The 6,843-nt window shown below is 41.2% G+C and overlaps 1 pseudogene; it reads left to right on the forward strand.

Annotated features, from left to right (window-relative positions):
* The first annotated feature begins 3,343 nt into the window (after positions 1 to 3,343).
* Positions 3,344 to 4,346, forward strand: LOC136462323 (cyclin-A3-1-like; annotated as a pseudogene).
* Positions 4,347 to 6,843: the final 2,497 nt, after the last annotated feature.

The following is a 6,843-nucleotide window of genomic DNA, read 5'->3' on the forward strand; positions in this document are numbered from 1 at the left end:
CGGCCACTCATGGCGTCCCCTGATCCCATCCCATCATTTTTGGCGTTTTCTTTCCAATTGAGAAGAGTTTCCCTTTATTTCTCGGTGCAAAAGCTGCACGCCACCCACTCACTCACCTAGCTGCTACATTGTTTCCGCTTGCTGTTCATCCCATACTCCTTCGGCTACCACTACCACTACCAGTGATGAAAATTGCCTGTGTATTTCCCCACCAGTTAGCAGTGTGTAAGAATAATAAGATTTAGTATGTCTTTACCTCACACAAATTATTTTAATAGCAACAGTCCCTATTTTATTTGGCTATTCTAGTTTTTTTTTTCTGATTTAGCAATGTTTCACTTGGCTTTTGGTAGGATCTGGGATTAGAAGGCCTTCATCTCAAAGTGTTGCATCTAGTGGAACTTGTGAAAGTCCAGCTATAGCAGCATCAGTGCTAGGATCAATGGCGGCATCAGTGGCAGCATCAGTTGATAGTGATGCACCAGCAACAACCACAACATCTCCACCTAATCAAGTGCCAATTAATGTTGATGATCAAGAGGATGACGACAATCCAGAGCAGGCTCGCCTTTCTGGCAAGAGGTTTAAGAAATTGACATCGTGGGTCTGGCAATATTTCACCAAGAAAAAGGAGTATGTAGAGGTGGAAGGAAAGCTAGTTGAGGAGTTGTGGGGACACTGCAATTTCTCTAGGTGTGATCACAAATATAGAGCTGAGGGCTCCAATGGGACGACTTCATTCAAGCACCACTTGCTTTCAAAACACAGTATTGTGAAGGGACAACAACAGCTTAAAGCTGGTAAGACACCTGGTTCTGAAATTGCTCATGTTCAGCCTTACAAATATGACCAAGAAGCTAGCTTGAAGAAATTAAATTTGGCAATAACCATGCATGAATATCCTTTCAATATAGTTGAGCATGAGTATCTTGTTGATTTCATCAAATCTCTCCGTCCTAGCTTTCCGATAAAATCCCGTGTCACTGTTAGAAAAGAAATAATGGACAGATATCTTGCTGAAAAGGAAACTTTGTATGCACACTTGAAAACTATGAAGTGCCGCTTTAGTGCAACATTGGATATGTGGACCTCATGCCAAAACAAAGGATACATATGTGTTACTATTCATTGGATAGATGATAATTGGCATATACAAAAGAGAATTATTGGTTTTTTCAATGTAAAAGGTAGGCATACTGGTGCAAAGTTGTCTCAAACATTCAGTGAAGTTATGGTTAAATGGTACATTGAGAATAGACTGTTTGCTCTGACTTTGGATAATGCTAGTTCAAATGAAGTGGCTGTCAACAATATAATTTCAGATCTGAAAGACAATGCTACTGGTTCCCTAGTTTGTGATGGGATGTTTTTTCATGTTAGATGTGCCTGCCATATTCTGAATTTAGTTGCTAGAGATGGGTTGAAAGTCATTTCAGGAACACTCAGCAAGATCAAATCACTTGTACTAGCTGTGAAAGGTTCTCCATTGCAGTGGGAAGAGCTTATGAAGTGTGCCACTGAAGCTGGGTTGGATACAAAGAGGGGTATTCAAATGGATGTTTCAACAAGGTGGAACTCTACCTATCTAATGCTGCGAGATGCCTTGTACTATAAGGATGCATTTATTAGGCTCAAGTCTTCAAATCGTCGTAAGTATGACAAGTTTTCTCCATCTTATGCTGAATGGGAGAATGCATTGACACTTTATGGTTGCTTGAAGAAATTTTATGATCTCACTGAAATTCTCTCTGGCACTTCATACCCTACTGCAAACTTGTTTTATAGAGGTTTCTGTGAGATAAAGGTCTTGCTTGATGAGTGGTGCTATGCTGAAAATATTACAATTAGAGAAATGGCAATTTCTATGAATGCAAAATTTGAGAAATATTGGGAGCAGTCCAACATTGCTCTAGCTGTAGCCTATTTTCTTGACCCTAGGTATAAGAAAAGGGGCATAGAGTACTACATGAAGAAGTTCCATGGTGCTTATTATCAAGCTGAACTTGATGAGTTTGTTAGTGTGGTAAAGAAACTGTACAACTTTTATGCTGCATCATCAAAGAAAACTAGTCAAGGGGCTGCACCTAGACCTAGTAACATAACTGATATATTAATGGGAAATGTAGACCATGGCCTAGAAGAATTCTTATATGAAGCAAGTGAATCTGGAATGGTTGAGTCAAATGAGTTGGACATGTATATGGCAGAATCACTAGTGAAACTTTATGGTGAGTTTGACATCTTAGCATGGTGGAAAAACAAGAGAGAACAATATCCTATCCTTTCACAAATTGTTCGGGATGTAATGGCCATACAAGTGTCAACAGTAGCATCCGAGTCTGCTTTTAGTGCTGCTGGCCGTGTTGTTGATCCCTATCGCAGTCGTCTTGATCCCGAGATGGTACAGGCTTTAATTTGCACAAAGGATTGGATTGCTGCAGCAAGTAAAGGTGCTAATTTTACTTGTTATTTTCACTTAGATACTTGTAGTTGCAGCCGAATAATGCATTGCATTTTTTCCTTCCTTATTTTTTTTCAGATTCTAAAAAGCTTGGATCAATTGTGAGTGATCTTGAGGTTGATGCTTTGACTAATGTTGTGGCTAAACTGAAAATTGAGGTATGTTTATTGGCTGCTTCCTATGAAATATACTAGCTGCTAGCTACATGTAGTTTTAATTAACTTCGCAAATTTGTACTGCTTCCTGTGAAATATACTAGCTGCTACATCTAATTTTAATTAACTTTGCATACTTGTAGGAAAATAACAAGGAGCGGGATGAGGACAATGAGGTGGACAATGAGGAAGCAATTGACATGGAAAGTGATCCTGAGTCCTAACATCATGAATGATGCCAATGAACTGTAGATGTTCATGTCCTATCTATGTCCTATTAATTAATTGCTTATTCGTAACTTGTATTAGCGTGTCGGTGACTATATGTTTGTCAATTGTGATGATACTTAAGGTCATGCACTCGTTATTCGTTAACTATTATGTGCACTTGAACTAAATCATGCACTTCTTAGTTTGGTCATGCACATTTTTAAAGTCATGGACCATGGGTCGGTATTTCGTATTGAATTTTCGTATGCCGACCGTGTTCGACATAATTCCGATCGAATTGGTTCGTTTTCGAAATACCGAAAGTTCGTTTTCGTTTTCGTTTCCGGCTATATCGTTTCCGCTTTCGCGTTCGTATTCAAATATAAAAGTAGAAAACAATAGAGGAGTTTTTCGACCGTTTCCGATCGAATTCATCCTTACCGTCTCCTACATCGACCACTTCCTCTCTGCCAACGCACTGAACAGGCAGAGGCTGCAGCTCCTCAGCGTCTCCGCTATGCTCGTCGCATCGTAAGCAATCGATCCGTTAAATCTCATTCTTCCACAGTTCAAGAACCGAGCTCCATTTCTCATGTGCTGGGTCCGATTCGAATCGATGCAGCAAGTATGAGGACATCAGCCCGCCCAACGTGGAGGATTTCTGCTACATCACCGATAACACCTACACCAAGTAGGAGGTGTGTGTGCTCATCCTCTCTGTATGATTTGAACGCGATTTGTCTCCGGATCTTGCCACTGATTTATAGCAAAATGTTAATTGATCTGTTCTTTGGGATCTGTAGGTAGTTAAGATGGAGAGTGATATACTGAATGTCCTCAAGTTTGAGGTGGGCAATCCTACTCCCAAGACGTTTCTGAGGTAGATCACAAACCAAATCAATCTGAAGTGCTATCCCAATCCTTGTTTGCCAGAATGAATCTGTTTCTAAATTTTCTGTGCCCTTTACTTTCTGTTTCCTAGGATGTTCATCAGATCTGCCCAAGCAAACAACAATAAGGTACTTTCACCTGTGAGATTTGTTGCATTTCAACAATAAAGTCTGTTTCTGTTCGAATACCCGCTGCTTGTGTACGTCGTTGTCTGATCCATTATGTTGTGATTCATATTGCAGTATCCTAGCCTCCAGCTGGAGTTCCTGGGTGGCTACCTTTGTGAGCTGAGCTTGCTGGACTACAGTTTGCTTTGCTTCTTGCCGTCACTTGTTGCAGCCTCGGTGGTGTTTGTTGCAAGGCTCACCCTTGATCCACACACCCATCCCTGGGTATGATATTGATCTGCTCGATCCAAATCATTCATGTCTCATTGGTTACCAAACACCACCAACTCATTTTGTTATGTACGGTTGCAGAGCAAGAAGATGCAGATGCTAACCGGCTACAAGCCATCTGAGTTGAAGGACTGTGTTGCTGTCACAGCCAGCCAGGGTGTTATATACCGCAGCCAGCGGCATGGAGGGCAGCCGAACACGCTAAAAATCTTAGAATTGCATGCTTCTTGAAAGGATGTTGGATTGGTCAACATGGATGCCTATAAGACAATTTCCTTGGTTGCAGAATGCTCTCTGTGATGGATGTATCAATGATTTTTTTTGGTGACAGAGGAACTATAATGTTCGTTGCATGAAGTGGTTCAGCAACAATGTCGGTGATATTGATCAATTGATAAGAGAATTATAGTGTGTTCTTTTTGTATGTTACATATCTTTAAATATAGATTAAGTTTCAGTTGTCCTATATGTGTTTTAGGTTTTGTCAGCTATCTTATGACCAGTGTTATTAATGTGTTAAGTTTGTAATCTTCAAACATCTCAGATCTACTTTGTACTTTTATTTCATATGTCGTTATTTATAATCAATTGTACTTTTACTAAAAAAAACTGTGGTGCCAGCTGCGCGCAAGGGCGCGCGCTAATCACTAGTGTCTCATGAGTTGTGACTGGATTCAGCTCAATCATGCATGGCGATTTAGCCCACCAGCGGATGAAAGTTATCGGTCTGTTTTTTTTCACTCAACCACGTTAAGGCACACTCATGTACTGATACACAGATCTCTACGCATGACAACCGCTCCATGAGCTACGTACATACACACTACGACATTCCTAAGGCTACCATCGCATTCTGCAACATCATCTCGTCGGTTTTCATGTCCATGGATCCCATACACATTGACGAACCAAGCACCTTGAGTTGTATATGCAAATTCATTCGAGAAAAAGTTTACTCTTGGGATTTTCAGAGACTTGCCTCTTAACATGGCCGTTCTATAAATGCCCATTTATAGAGACGGCTAAATTAAGGTGCTCGCCTCTAAAAAACTATTTTCAGAGACGGGCATATGCTTTGAGCTTCTCCTAAAATCTCTGGTCTCCTAGAATCATTTATAGAGACAATTGGACAAATGTGTCACTTGTGGAAATAAAAGACATTGTCTCCGATCCTACTGAAAATCATTTCTAGAGTAGTTATAGTCATGGTCTTAACATGCTGATAAGTCATCTTTCTCCTATGTGCATGTTTCCATCGAGCTATGGCATGGAATATTAAATGCTCTAATTTTCATATTCTTATTTTTTTTAAATAATACATGTGTCATAGATTGCAAGAAGGTACATTACATAGCCATCGTCCTAATAGTTAAGTGAGAAACAAGGCAAATATTATGCCATGAGCAATGCGAAATGACTGTGCGGCCTCCCAGGGTGTCCACGTATGTTCCATTTAGTTGGTGCGTTAGATAGAAATTCCATGACTCAGATGAAGCACGTCACAACCAGCCTTCCTCCATGCATTCGACAGTGGATAGATAAAGCAAGTGGATGTATTCAATGAAGTAGATGAAAAATTGAATGACCATGCATGCAAGAACAATATAAACTATAGGTGTACTTTGCATGCAAAAAGTTACTACGGTAGAGGGGTTTACATCACTGTGCTTTCACGTGTCCTTTACATAAAAAAGTAACTATGACATGAGGAATTCACATCACTTGTGCTTTCTCCTTTTACATTAATGAATTTACTATCAATAGATACTAGGCAGTAAATTTCCATGCATGCACGAGTTCCTCCCTAAGCTATCCAGAAATTTACTCAGTAAATTTGAAAGCACTTGACATCTTCACCTACGCAGGGTGGGTCGAAAGCAGGTAGACACATTTAATGCCTCCCCTTCATGCTACCATCACATAAAAATAAGTCAGCGCGTGTCCACGATGCCTCCATGGCCGCAGCTGCCTCGAGTGCCCGGAAGTCGAACGCCCAGGGCCAGTCGTCGTACGACGCGAGGGCAAAGAGGTCACCCGAGGAGGCGGACACAACGGCACACATGTCCATGACGCCATGTGGTGTGAGCCTCTCTGGCTCCACCTTCGGCTCATCGCCCGTGCCTACCCCCACCGCATACACGGCTGCCCTGCTCTGGAGCGTCTGATCTTGGCTTTGTCTGTCTCCCTCTGATTAAGCAGCATACTGACAGTGGTTTCCTTCTTGGAATGCGATTTCGTGTTCTTTTACTATCGAACCATGATGTGCATATCCTATTTTACCTCGGGGACAGCTTACAGAATCGATATGCATGGCTTGGACTTGGGGGAGTCCCTGCTGCGCTGAAGGAACTCAATGTCTTGATTCGATCCTGCAGTTCTAAATCACAACCATCTTAGCTTCCATTGCTACCTCATTACCCATAATTTTCTTGTTTTTTCAATCGTGTTTGGCTTGATCAGGAGAGGGCGCTAAGGGAGATGTCCAGATCACCGATGTTACTGCCAATGGAGGACTCCTCTACTGCCAACGTTAGTCTTTTTAAACTGGATTTGCATAACATTGGCCTTGTTACAAAATACCAGCTGTTGGTGTATCAATTTATTTGGGTTTTGTGATTGCAAAGTTATTGGATGATGAAAAATTGGGTGATGCTGATGAATTTTGTCAAGCTTGTCCTCACCGTGGAGGTGAGAGGACTGAATTCAACCCGTATGGTTTGGGTTATTT

Source organism: Miscanthus floridulus, chromosome 7, assembly GCF_019320115.1.
Source record: "Miscanthus floridulus cultivar M001 chromosome 7, ASM1932011v1, whole genome shotgun sequence".
Classification (NCBI taxonomy): Eukaryota; Viridiplantae; Streptophyta; class Magnoliopsida; order Poales; family Poaceae; genus Miscanthus; species Miscanthus floridulus.